Consider the following 13,116-nt stretch of genomic DNA (forward strand, 5'->3'; position numbering starts at 1 on the left):
ACCACGGCATCTTCGTGGTCACGCAACCTCTTTGGACGGTTCCTCTGATTCTGTCCTGACAGTGATTCTCCCTCTGTATGCTATGCCCGTCCTCCAGCGTCTCTGTATTGCATTCCCTGCTTCTCCTGTATAGGAGTTCCCTTTGGCAATGGGAGTCCTTGTCCCCTAAGGGAGAGCACTCCTAGTGATGTCGCACTTTCCCAGACCCCTAGGCAAGGGTCTTGCGGAGCAGGCTCACCACCCTAGCATCAAAGGGGTGGCTCCCCCTTGGGAAGAAGGGACGAATACTGTTTTGTCACACTATGGTACACCTTAATGGATCCATAAGCACCCAAGCTATCACAAAACATTCAGTTCCCTGTCTACGTTACCCCCACCTGACTTCTGTGCAATTTGCACCCTCTTTATCATCCCCAGATCTAATCTATATTTTTTTTATCCACAAAGTTCTGGATACCCCAGGCACTAATCGGAATTAATTTGATATTAAACAGTAATAGATGGCAATGCGGAGTGCCAGGGTGGTAAACTGTGAAGCGACTGAACCAAGGGGGACCTTTTGGGATCTGTCTGTTAACAAATTGTTTAGCCACCTAAGCAATGTATCTCTAAAACCATATTCTTTGAGTGTGGAATAGAGAATTTGGAGGTCCACCATATCAAATGTGGCTGAAAAAGCTTAACGAATTAATGCACTAGTGCCCCCTTTGTCTACGTTTACTCTCAATATATTTAGAATTGCTGTGGTGATTAGTTATTTGCTGCAAGATGTACAGGACCCAAACTGAGAATCATCTTAAGATTTCAAAATTTTCAATGAGAAATTGAGTTAATAAGGCTGCCGTCCGTTCCAATAGCTTTGGTAGAAATGGAAATTAAGATATAGGGTGGTTTCCTGAGTCTGAGGGTTCTAGTGCGGGCTTCTTAAGTAAAGGTTTAATGCTTGATTTTTTTTTCTCCATATTGATGGAAAAATCCTGTGGGAAGTGAAGAGTTTAATGGATATTAGATTTTTCTGTAAAAGAGGGGCTATGTTGCAGGCTATTTTAAGGAGAAGCTGGTCTAGCGGGGATCCCAAACTTTTGGCAGTTAGCAGTTGCAAAATGGATTCCTTCATTCCGATTCAATTGTTTTTGGGCTTTTACAATTTATAAGGTATGTTGTTGAAGTCTTTCCTAATATCAAGCTTTTGTGCAGAGTGGTGTACTAGTTGGTCTGTCATGGATTCAGTTGCAGTTAAATCTTTTATGTACATAATTTGATCTGAGAGGTTTTATAGCGCTACCAAAAACCTGGCAGAACTGCATCTTGTTGCAAGTGATGCTTGAAACATTTTGACTCCAGCAAGACTATGAACTAGAATACTGCAGAAAAATAAGAATTAAATAGAAAGGTTTAAAGAGATTAAGCAAGCAAGATCTTTGATTTTGCGTTGATTCCAAGGTATGTTATTCTATAGTTTGGGAGTTGTAGACTGAAAATCATTGGTCACCAGAGGAAGAGCAGCGGAGTGGTGGTACTACCAGTAATAGCTTGTCAGAAGATAGGAGAGATGGACTGTTTTGCATTTGCATCTTGGGCAGTTACCCTAGAGATCACTTACCAGACCACACAGACCAAAAGTTCTTGGACTCAGGGAGGCAATAACCCACACTTGGACCAATAGTTAAAATATGATTGGCTCTTTACAGGCCCTTTATTCACATAACAAAAACATACACCAAACGCACTAAATGAATGAGGTTGGTTATACATAAACACGTTTATCAACATGAATAGTTGAATAGAGCTTCATCTCGGCCACTTCGTCACTACCCCGTCCCAAGGCAGGTGGGCAGAGAGATCACACGTTCTAACGGGGTCTGGAGCGGAGCCTCCTCCCTCTCGGCGTTCAAATTCTGAAGCTACTACCTCTTCTTGTGGGGAAATGATCCCCGCCCACTGTTGGTTGCCAAATCGTCCCCGGCTGAAGGACAGCCAACAAGCACAGAGTAGGAAAATCCAGTTCTCCAGCATGGGGTCTAGCATGGATTCACATGCTCATGAATATTCCCCGTCGTCAGGCTGGGAATCCTCGGTAAAGAAAAAATTAGTATCAGTTTCGTTTCTGATCTGTCTTTCGTAGTAGTAACCAATCACTGATCTCTGCGTCATACTGACCACAGCCAATGACTGCCATCTCCCTAAGCCCCGCCTCTGGCAGCCATCTTCAGATTTTTACCGCACGTTCAAGTGTTGGGAGTCCTCGTGCTTAGCTCTCGAGCTTTTACTGCTTTTTTCAGGTGAATTTTCAAATTTTTTCGGTTAATGGAGCCTCAAGCTCCACCGTTTCTACTCCCGTTAACGGGTACCCATTGCGGGATTTTCCTACGCCCCTCAAGGGTGAAGATTTCGTCGAATCAACCTCTTGGAGGATTCCAGAAGATTCGCGGCCTACTTCGAGATGGCCCAGGACGCGAGTTCGTCACCCGGACCCAAGCTGTTTCGCAGCTGCCCTGGATGCGGGCTGCAGAATGTGTTTAAGGAGGACGAACATTCGCGATGCCTCTACTGTCTTCATGGGGACAAGACTCATGTAGAGAAGGACTGCCAGTTCTGCAAGAACTTGTCGGAGCGGACCATGAGGGACCATCAATCTCATCTCGCCAGCTGGCTGGAGAAGGGCTCGACGGGTGAGAAGAAGAAAGGGTCCGAGCAGGCTTCTAAGTCCTGTGCGGGCGTCCCGGCGACGGGGGCCCAACACCAGGCCAAGCGCTGCGAGTCCGCTGGCTCTGGGAGCGTCGAAAGGTCGGGCTCTTCGGTCGCCAGGCAGGGCGCACCTTCCCCGGCACCGTCAACCACGAGCCAGCGCTCCAGTTCGGGGAAGAGGAAGTCCGAGACCACGGGTAAGCTTCGGGAGAAGCCCCGTCCGATCTCGGGAGAGGGGGAGCGAGGCGTCGCCCCTCCCCCTAAGGAGAAGGCCCAGGACGCACCTAAGGTGGTGAAGGCCCCTACCCAGCAGACAAAGGCCTCTATCGAGGGGATCGCGGTGACTCTGGCCAAGCCGGCAGAGACCCCGCCAGCGGAGACTGCCTCCGGGACTAGAGTTTCCCTGCCGCCAAGGAGGGAATCCTCTTTTCAGCCCATCGTCATGGCCCCATGATGGAACAAGAGGGGGGGGGGGGACGGTAGCCTCCTCGAGCTCGGAGTCAGCCTCGGAGGGGGAAATGACCGAGGTCGCGAGGAATCTCGAAGTACATTTCGAGAAGGTTCGGTCCCGCAAGGAAGATCCTCGGGAGATAACCGAGGAAGACGGCGAGGAAGAGCAGCCTTCCCTTCCGGCGCAGCCGGAACCTAGGCCTCAGGATAGCTCGGCGGCCATTTTGTTTGCAATCCAGTCCTTATGCTCTGAGATAAGGACGAGATTACCACGGCCCAGGCCGGAGGACCCGCAACCTGGCCCGTCGGGAAGTCCTCAGAACAAACGACGGAGAACCCAACCCTCTCGTCCGCTCGCCCCCATAAGGCCTGCAGTTCCCTCCTCATCCCCCCACGAGTCGGGAAATGAGGGTGCAGTGGGCTCGACGACGGGTTCTGAGGGCGACGACGAGGGAACGGGTCTCCCGTCTCCCGTTGCACGGGCATCTCCGCCCGACGAGATTGGCTCATTCCACGCCATGATCGCCAGGGCGTCCGAATTGTTCCAGCTCTGCCCGGAGGAGCAGAAAAAGGAAGGTTTCCTCTATCAGCGCCAGGAGGCCAAGAGGAAGACTGTCATCGCGGTGCCTCTAATTGATGACATCTGGGAGGAGGGCCTGTCGATACTCAAGAACCCCCCACGGCACCAGCCAAACGGGACCGGTACGAGAAGAAGTACCGGGTCCCCGAGACCGCTCCCCTGTGCCTCAGGGCCCAGCCAACGCCAGACTCGGTCGTCTCGGCGGCAGCGAAGAAGAAAGCGGCGGGGTCAGGAGCCTCAACGTTGAATTCCCCTCCGGACGGCGAGGGAAAGAAGTTGGACGCCATGGGGCGACGGGTCATTTCGTCGACGACGATGATCAAAGCGGCAAACGCCCTGGTGATCGTGGCCTGTTATGACAGGGACCTCTGGTTTAAGCTGGCCCCCATATTGGACTTCCTACTGGACGACAAGAGGTCCGAGGCCCTGGAAATACTTCAAGAAGGCGAGGTGGCGTTGGACCACGCCATAACGGTGGCAACTGATATTGCAGATACCGGATTCCACCAGTTGGGCAACGGAGTTTGCCTACGACGACGGGGTTGGCTCCGGGCGACCGACTTCCGTCAGGACGTCCAGACCAGGGTTTTGGACATGCCGTTCGACAGCAGCAACTTGTTCGGGAAGGCGGTGGACGAATCCCTCCAAACCATAAAGACGGACACGGAGACGGCCCGCGCCCTAGGAGCCCTTCAGCAACGACGGCCCTTTCGGAGCTCCGGAGGCAGACAGGGGGCCTCCAAGGGATCCAGCGGTGGCTCGTCGTCCTACCACCAGGCGGCACGCTCCTCGTCTCAGGAGGCCTACAGGGGTCGCAGCAAGCAGGGAGCGCCTCGCCGCCGTCGGCAAGGCCACCACCTCCAAGCAGGACTGAACCGGCCGTGGCCTCTGGCTCCCACCGAAGCACCCCGGTGGGAGGCCGGCTGACGAAGTTTGTCGGCGTGTGGAAGTCCATCTCCACCGATCGTTGGGTGCTGGATACCCTGGCAAGAGGACACTCTATCGAATTCCTGAAGAAGTGCCCTCACATTCCACGTGTGGCCAGGAAGGAAAAATCACGTCCCGCAACTGCTGTTGGAAGTACGGGCGATGCTCAGGAAAGGCGCCATCGAGCCCGTCCCGAAGAGGCTCCGGGGCGTACTCCAGGTACTTCCTCGTCAGGAAGAAGACGGGCGGCTGGCGCCCCATCCTGGACCTTCCTCGATTGGTGAAAGAATTTATGAAAGGACTGTTCCGGTCGTTTCCGCCGGTGAAGGCCCCGGCCCCGGCGTGGGAACTTAACGTGGTGCTGACTAAGCTCATGGGGCCCCCATTCGAGCCGATGCACTCCGCACCGATGAAGTTTGTGTCATGGAAGACTGCATTCCTGGTGGCCATTACCTCCGCACGACGAGTGGGAGAGATCCAGGCCCTATCCTGCAAAGCACCGTACTTGACATTCCATGCCTCGAGGGTGGTGCTTAGGATGCACCCCTCCTTTATGCCCAAGGTGCCGTCGGACTTCCATCTTAACGAGCCCCTGGTGTTACCTGTTTTCTTCCCGTCTCCTTCGTCGCCGGCCGAGAGGACTTTGCACTCGCTGGATGTGGCTAGAGCGCTGAAGTTCTACGTGGACCGCACGAAGAGTTTTCGGAGGACATCACAGCTGTTTGTGAACTTTGGACCTATGAATCAAGGGAAGGCTCTCTCGAAGTCTTCTATTTCCAGATGGCTCTCCGGCTGCATCATGCACTGCCACCGGTTGGCTAACCGACCGCTGCCAGGCCGTCCGAGAGCCCATTCGACCAGAGCGATCGCTGCTACTACGGCGTTCCTATCTGGTGTTCCCCTGCTGGACATCTGCAGGGCTGCTACGTGGAGGTCGACGCACACCTTCACGAGATTCTACTGCGTCGATCGGGATTCCAGGGAGGAGTCCAGGGTCGGCCAAGCAGTGCTGCGCAACCTGTTCGCTTAAGGTGAGCCTGGTGAGGAGGTAAGAGATGCTTAATGTTGAGTTGTTGTATTGCATAATGTTGAGCCTTTGCCACCTCCCGTGGTTGTGCATGTGTGTACTGCTATGTATTCTTATATTCATGAGCATGTGAATCCATGCCAGACCCCATGCTGGAGAAGGAACAAGTTACTTACCTGTAACTGTTGTTCTCCAGCATGGGTCTGGCATGGATTCACATGCGAACCCTCCCGCCTACCCCTCTGCGGCTCTTCACTTGGTCATACTGCCACTTCACGTGCTACCAAATCTGAAGATGGCTGCCAGAGGCGGGGCTTAGGGAGATGGCAGTCATTGGCTGTGGTCAGTATGGCGCAGAGATCAGGGATTGGTTACTACTACGAAAGACAGATCAGAAACGAAACTGATACTGATTTTTTCTTTACCGAGGATTCCCAGCCTGACGACTAGGAATATTCATGAGCATGTGAATCCAGCACCCCTTATCACTGCACCTGCCCAGCTCTGACTCACTTCTTCGTGCTGCCTTGATCGAACAATGCACCAACTATCCCTCTAAATGAACTCACCCGCTTTCAAATATAAACATTGCAACCGTGGCAGAGTTCATGTCTGCTTAATTGGGTTCATAAAAACGTATACTTCCATTGCGGTTATGAAAGTAAATGTCCAAAATGGCAGCGCACCAGTGCCATGTTTTTAGCTCATTTTTTAATATGCATTATATCGACTTGGCAAGTATTTCAATTTTCACCGGGCATCCTGTGAGTAGACTATTGCAATAGTCTAGAAAGGAGTTAACAAGTGCACCCACTACCGGCTCTTTTGTTGGTATATAAGGGATGCCAAGATGCATAAGTCATGGAGAATAGAAAACTGACTGCACCTTGGCAGCAACCTGGTTTTCACTTCCAAGGTTTGCTTGCCAAATACAGCCCATGTTCTTTATTTTGGGTGCATAGACCATGCTCGAGCCCGTAAGGCAAAGAGGGGAGTTTGGAAGTGTCCTTAAACATTTGTTTGGGCCAAACAGGTCCACTTCTGTTTTTAATGGCATTCAATTGTAGTCAAATGTAGAACATGCAAAGATTGACTTCTTTCAGTTAATGGTTTAATCCTCACTGTTGTCAACCTCCAGGAATAGCTGCTTATGAATGGAAACTTGTGTTTCAGTGATGGGATGGGGGTCCGGCAGGGGTGTGTGCTCGCCCCAATATTATTCACACTATACATTAATGGGCTCCTGAAGGCCTTTGTGGGTACCTGCATGGAGTATTTGAGCCTGGGTGGTAGGGCCTTTCCGGTTCTGGCCTGTGCCGATGACCCTGTTCTTATGGACAGAACACCAAGGGCCCTGCAGGCCTTGATCGATACCTTCGCAAACCTTATGAATGCGTTGGGGCTAAAAATCTATTCCACCAAGTCTGCAGTGATGGGGTGTGTAGGAAGGAAGAGGCCTGCTAAGATGCACCCCATGCTTTGTAATGGGGAAATCATCCCAAGAGTAAAATAATTTTCAAGAATTTGATCACCTAGAGGTGCAAGGGTCAGACTTTGAAACCGGTCCTGAAGGTCTATGCTACTCAAACAAAAGTGGCCACTTTGTATGGAGCCCCACTGTGGGGATCATACAAAGACTGTGGAACTTCAGGGGAAAGAAAACAAGTTCTTCAAACAGCTTTTGGGGCTCCCGGACTCAACCGCTTGTGCATCTGTCCACAGGGAATTGGGGATGGAGTTTTGTGAGGATGAATGGGCAGTCACCCCTATTAGCTTTTGGCTACGCCTATGAGCAAACCAGCATGCAATCCTATGCCATTTTATTATTAGATGCATTAGTAGTATGTAAAGTTGGTGCAAAATCCCATGGCTGGCGTATGCAAAGGAGTCTTTGTGCCCTAGTAACATTCAGGTTCGGTTTCCCCCTGATGCAGTGTTGTCTCCCAAGCAACTGAGTGTACAAGGAGGTCTTGCATCAAGGGATACATGAAAAGCAGGCCAACTCGGAACGGGCAACCTATTCTGAAAGCCAACATCTGTTGATAAGCAGGGTATCTGAGATCCAGCCTTGCCTCATGTGGGTCTCGAAAAAGGAAAGATGGCTTATAACAATGGCAAGGTTTGATTGCCTACAGTTAAGGGGCAAAATGGAAAAATGGCCAGGCTTCCCTAATGATCCAAGATGCCCAGTGTGTGGGACGGCAAGGGAAGACCTGAAGAATTTTTACTATTTTGCCCTGCATATGAGGATATCAGAAGGCGTACCATCTTCCAGTTAGTTGAGATTACTAATATCCGCCTTTATAGGCCAGCATTATTGTTACTACTGACGGCTGAATCTGAGCTGACTGCTTGGGCCCTCTTGTCCTACTTGAAAAGAGCAATGTACCTGAGAAAAGGGATTTTAAGGGGTTAGATGTTTCAACTGTTTTGAGGTGTAGAGTTTTAACCTATATGTTTAAGGTTTTGAGTTTGTAAATTTCGCCTCCATTTTTATTCTGTAATGTGATGAATTGATTGTTGAAAACCTGATTTTTATGTGTTCTTAATGTATGTGTTTGATGGATGTTTAATCCGAATAAACTTTGAAGGATGATGATGATGATGAATGGAACCTTAAATTAAATTTCCTGATTTGGGCAATCTGGTCCATAACCAAAGCAAATACATTTTTTGCAGTTTCGAGCAGCCTCCATTTTCTGACTAGAATAACGTTTTTTTGCCTTAATTATCTTTTTTTATAAAACAGTTGGTCTAAGTTTTTTCTTTTTTTTTTCCTTGGGTCTGTTTTGATTGTGTTCTAGCTGAGTTTAATGGGACAATTCTTTTTATAACCTCCAATGTACGGAAATCTAACCTTTCGATGGTCTTGTTGGGATTGTTAGTAAGGTTTAACAACTGATTAACCGTTTACCTGTTCTGTATCAGTTCTTTAGTGACACTTTTCCAGGAACGGGACTGAGTGGAAGAGGCTAACTGGGTTTTATATGATTTACATAGAACAACCGACATTTGAAATGGAATGCCTTAATGGTTGGTGCAAGAAAAGGAAAGCATGTGCTCCAGATCTAATTCTAAATGCTCCGAGAATAGTTGATCTAGGGTGTGTCCAGCTATGTGTTAAGAAATTAAGCAATGCTTCCAGGCCAAGGTCTTGAAGTGATTCGAATAAGTACATGGCTACAGGGTCCCTGTCTAGTAATTAAAGTCTCCTAGAACTAGGTGCTTGTTTTTTTTTTTTTTGCAATAAAAACATCAAACGAGGCTTCACAGAGCTTGTGGACAAACATTCCCTTGGGGTCAAGGGGGACTATGTTAGAACAATGGTGAATGATGCATGAATTTGCGTATGACATGCAAGTAGCTCTGCTGTTGCCATAGAAATGTTAGAAGTGGTGTGATACTTCAATCTGATTTATGGATAATCAACAATCCTCTGCCTTTCTTGGCTAATCTAGATTTAGAGCTGCATTTATAGGCAAGTGCCATATTTGTCAATAAACTGTAACTATCGGGGATCCATGTTTCAGTGAGCAAAAGCACGTAAAAACATTCGATCATGAATCGAGAATCTAATTTTACCACTGATCTAGTGTTCACCAATAGGCAATGTAATCCCTTAGTTACTATGTGAGAAGTGTTTGGAAATGCTGATAGCAACTTGTTAGCCTGGAGATTGCTAGTGCAGTAACTATTAGTGAGACGGATAGTGTAGTACAAATTCTCACTCTTCAGTTTGAGAATAGCGTTGACGTCTGGAGAATGGTTAGAAAAATTCTTTCAAATTAGAATGTTGACTAATGGCTCTTTCCGAGAGTGTAGGAGTTAGGAAAATCTGTCTCTAAACCAGTCTTGAACTCAGCCGCGTTGTGCCTGTTGGGCGTTGGTGCGCCAGCAGAGCTTGTCAATTACCTTTTCGGTACTGAGAGTGGAAAGCGGACTATGCCAGGGATCGGACTGTTCCAATAAGTTAAAACGACAATCTGAGCAACAACTATTACTCGCACCCAAAGTCTGGGCCGACCTTGCCCTGCAGAGTATGCAACAATTAATAAAAAAATGTTTTCAAGTGTAACATGTTTTAAAAATAACATACAATAAGCTGAATAAAATGTATTTCTCGCTGAAGAGCGTGGTCTCGGACAATGTGTGCGGGCAGCATTAATTCTTGGCTGATCAGTAAGTAGCTAATTCCATTTCCCCCTCACTCCTCCAGTGTTTATAAATGATAAATACGAGGATGTTTTTCACTAACGAACACCAGTCAAACACTAGCTTGGCTCAGAAAACTGTCATGTAGCAGAAAGAGGGGCCATCTGGTTATGTGCGAAGTTGGTGACTTTGAAGCCGGAAGGACTGTACCCAGGTAGGATTTCACCACTTGAACAAAATGGTTTTATCTTGTGCAAATACTTATTTTCCTGTCCATAGGCTACCTTTATTGCCAATAATTTTGCCGCACATAGAATCAAATGTTTTCAGTGCACATTGAGCAAATGTAACCTCTGTTATTTGGTTGTTTAGGTTTGTGATTAAACATGTGGTTTTCCTGGCACCTGGCAGGAACTCATCTGTACACTGAAATTCAAGTACAGACCATCATGAAATATTTGCCACATGTGTTAAATTTCCCACGAACCTGGTTCCCTGGTTGGGGCTTATTTTGCACACCTGTACAGTATTGAGCACACGAGGCGATTACAAGTATTCTAAATGCAAATTAGCAGATTGTTAGCAAGATTTGCAAAAGATGTCTCGTAAATAAAATTTAAGAGAACTCTGGATTCATCAAGCCCCACCTAGATGTGTAAACATATAATTTCTTTTGGTATGTGAGCTATGTAAATCCGTGCATGTTTTGCGAACAAAGCGTTTTGATGGCGGTAAAATGTATGGCCTTTGCTATTCGAGTATTCATAGTTTGCATCACATCTTTTTTCGTTTTTTCTTTTCATGTCCTAAACTCTGTTTGGAGTATGTTGCAACCCACAAAATGTTTAATTCCCAGGTGTTGGGGAGAAAAAAGGTTGTTAGTCATATAATTGGAGGATGGATGAGCTATGCAAGGCGAGCATCCAGTAATGAGCTGCCCTGCACGGCTATTGTGCACTAGTTAAATATTTTAATAAGCTTATAAATAGTAGTTGGAGTGACAAAACCAATAATCAGCAATGCAGAATTGTGTGTTTTGATGTTTTTCCTGAACTTTCTATATTTGGTAGGTTGGCCAGCTTCCAAAATAAAAAAAAAAACGGGACTAACAACCAACATAAAGGTAGCACTAGAGGCTGCCAGAATTAGACATTAGTGGGAACACGGGCTAGCAACAGCAAATTGCAATCATGCACCTGGGTATAAACTGCACAGGTTTGTCTTTGATTCTAAGCCCTGGCTGGTATTTGAGGTTGTTTGGCTGTGATACTATTTCTCAAGCAGTTTCTGTGGCACAGTCAGGTAATTAATTTGTCTCTTAAACTCTTCTCCTCATCCTCTCTTCCTTACAGTGTTCCTCAAGGTTCAGTGCTTGGCCCTTTGCTTTGCTTTTATTTACACAATTCCACTTTTTTCACTCATTGAGTGGTTCAGTCTATCATCGCACTTCTATGGGGATGGCACCCACATTTTCTTCTCTTTTTCTTCCTTCTATGAATCACTCACTATTTCTGACTGTCTTTCTGCTGTACAATCTTGGATGTCCTCATCCTTTTTATGTCTTACCACTCTAAATCAGAAGTTCTTTACTTCCCTTGTTGCGCTCCTTGTCCCCCTGGACTCTAGTTTTCCTCCTTTCCAATTTTCTTTAGTCTTCCACTCGAAACGTTAACTAACTCCTCACTTTTCTTCTCCCACATTTCTTTTACTGCTCATGTGTCGCTTTCATTTACACAACAATCGCCAGTCATCCATTTCTATCCTTCCATACTCCTAAGCTCCTTATAGCCTCTGTTTTTCCCCGTCTTCATTACTGCTCCGCTCTTCTCGTGGTCTTGCTTCTTTGCATCTCACCCACCTCTGCTCTCTAATGCTCCAATCCGCCTTCTTTTCTTTCTATCCCCACGTTCTTTTATTACCCTAGCTCTCATGAGCATCCCCCTTCTTCCATTAGACTCCCGTCTCTGTTTCCAGTTTCTTTCAATTGTTTTCAAGTGCTATCATGGACTAGCCCCTCCTTACCTTGCTGCTCTCATCTCGGCCTACACTCAATGCTGACCTCTTCAGTCAATGCATCTCTACCTTCTAACCTCCCATAAGACTCCCTGTGCCCCCTCTCGTTTCCATTAATGTTTTCTCTTCACCCAAAGCTGTGGAACTCCCTGATGTAGGCTCAACTTCTAAACTACTCCTCTTTCGCTCTCAATTGAAAGCTTATCTTCTCTCCTCTTCCCTCGCTCTTTTACTGATTTCAGATATCGTTTTTTCGAACCTTCACGATTTTATGTACCATATTATCAGCATCATGTAGCTTTATTTTGACTTTTATCATAAAAGCAACATTTAAAATGCATTAACAGTTGGCATATAAGGGTTGATCTAATAATCCATTCATTCATAATAATGTGTATGTAAGGAGATTAATATAATTAAGACAGAAATATAAAAGATGAAAATAAAACAAGTTCACGTATAACTAAAAAACAGGGCTACTAACCCCTTTTCTTCTGCAGAGCCATGCTTTGTATACAAAGTTAGAAACTGAAAGAAAGAGCCTGTGATAGTTTGTTTTACACAACTGCATAGCATCGCTGATGTATCGAATAGGGTGCAGTTTTAGCAGGGGAGTCGAATAAACAAACCTCAAATCCTTGTAAAGGGGGAAAAAGAGTAATGCATTAAACCATGATTCTGTAACCCCTCACAAACGGACAGCAATCAGTGGATCCAGCATTCCAGACTTTCTGAACACAGCCTAGTTCTAGAGTCCCAAATCTGAACCTCATGCATGGAGACCTTGCTAACTGCGAATGTGAGCTGTCAAGATAAGCACTATATAAATCCAAATAAAATACAAAATACAAACTGCCTTGTAAAATCTGATTAAGTGGAAAAAATGCAGAACTGCTATTATTTACTTTCTTTATAACTTTTGTTGATTTAGTGGTAAACGTGTGTACAGCCACTGAGGTAAAGATTGGCACTCTTACAGCTGGGATTTGGCAAAACCGGCACAGGATTTTAAATGAAAACCTCTCAGGATGGGGGCATAGAGCCCCATTCTGGAACAGTTCGGCAAAACCCAGACTTTTGGGCACACTAATATTTGGGTACTTTGAGCAAGGACACATACTTTATGAACAAATTCCATATTTGGTCATGTCTTTGATGTACATCTCGCATATATGGGCATGGAGAGCGGTTTTCTGAAACGTTAAACTGCTGTTGTAGCCGTGTTTTTGCACGGACATGTCCTGTAATGGATTCTAAATAAAAATTGACGAAAGGTGGA

General features: G+C 46.7%; 1 protein-coding gene across 6 annotated transcripts in view; it reads left to right on the plus strand.

Annotated features, from left to right (window-relative positions):
* The window catches only part of MPP7 (MAGUK p55 scaffold protein 7), a 1,979,219-nt gene that overhangs the window by 646,445 nt on the left and 1,319,658 nt on the right, over nucleotides 1–13,116 (plus strand). The window lies entirely within an intron of this gene.

This window comes from Ambystoma mexicanum, chromosome 2q (assembly GCF_040938575.1).
Source record: "Ambystoma mexicanum isolate Mex_15411 chromosome 2q, UKY_AmexF1_1, whole genome shotgun sequence".
NCBI lineage: Eukaryota > Metazoa > Chordata > Amphibia > Caudata > Ambystomatidae > Ambystoma > Ambystoma mexicanum.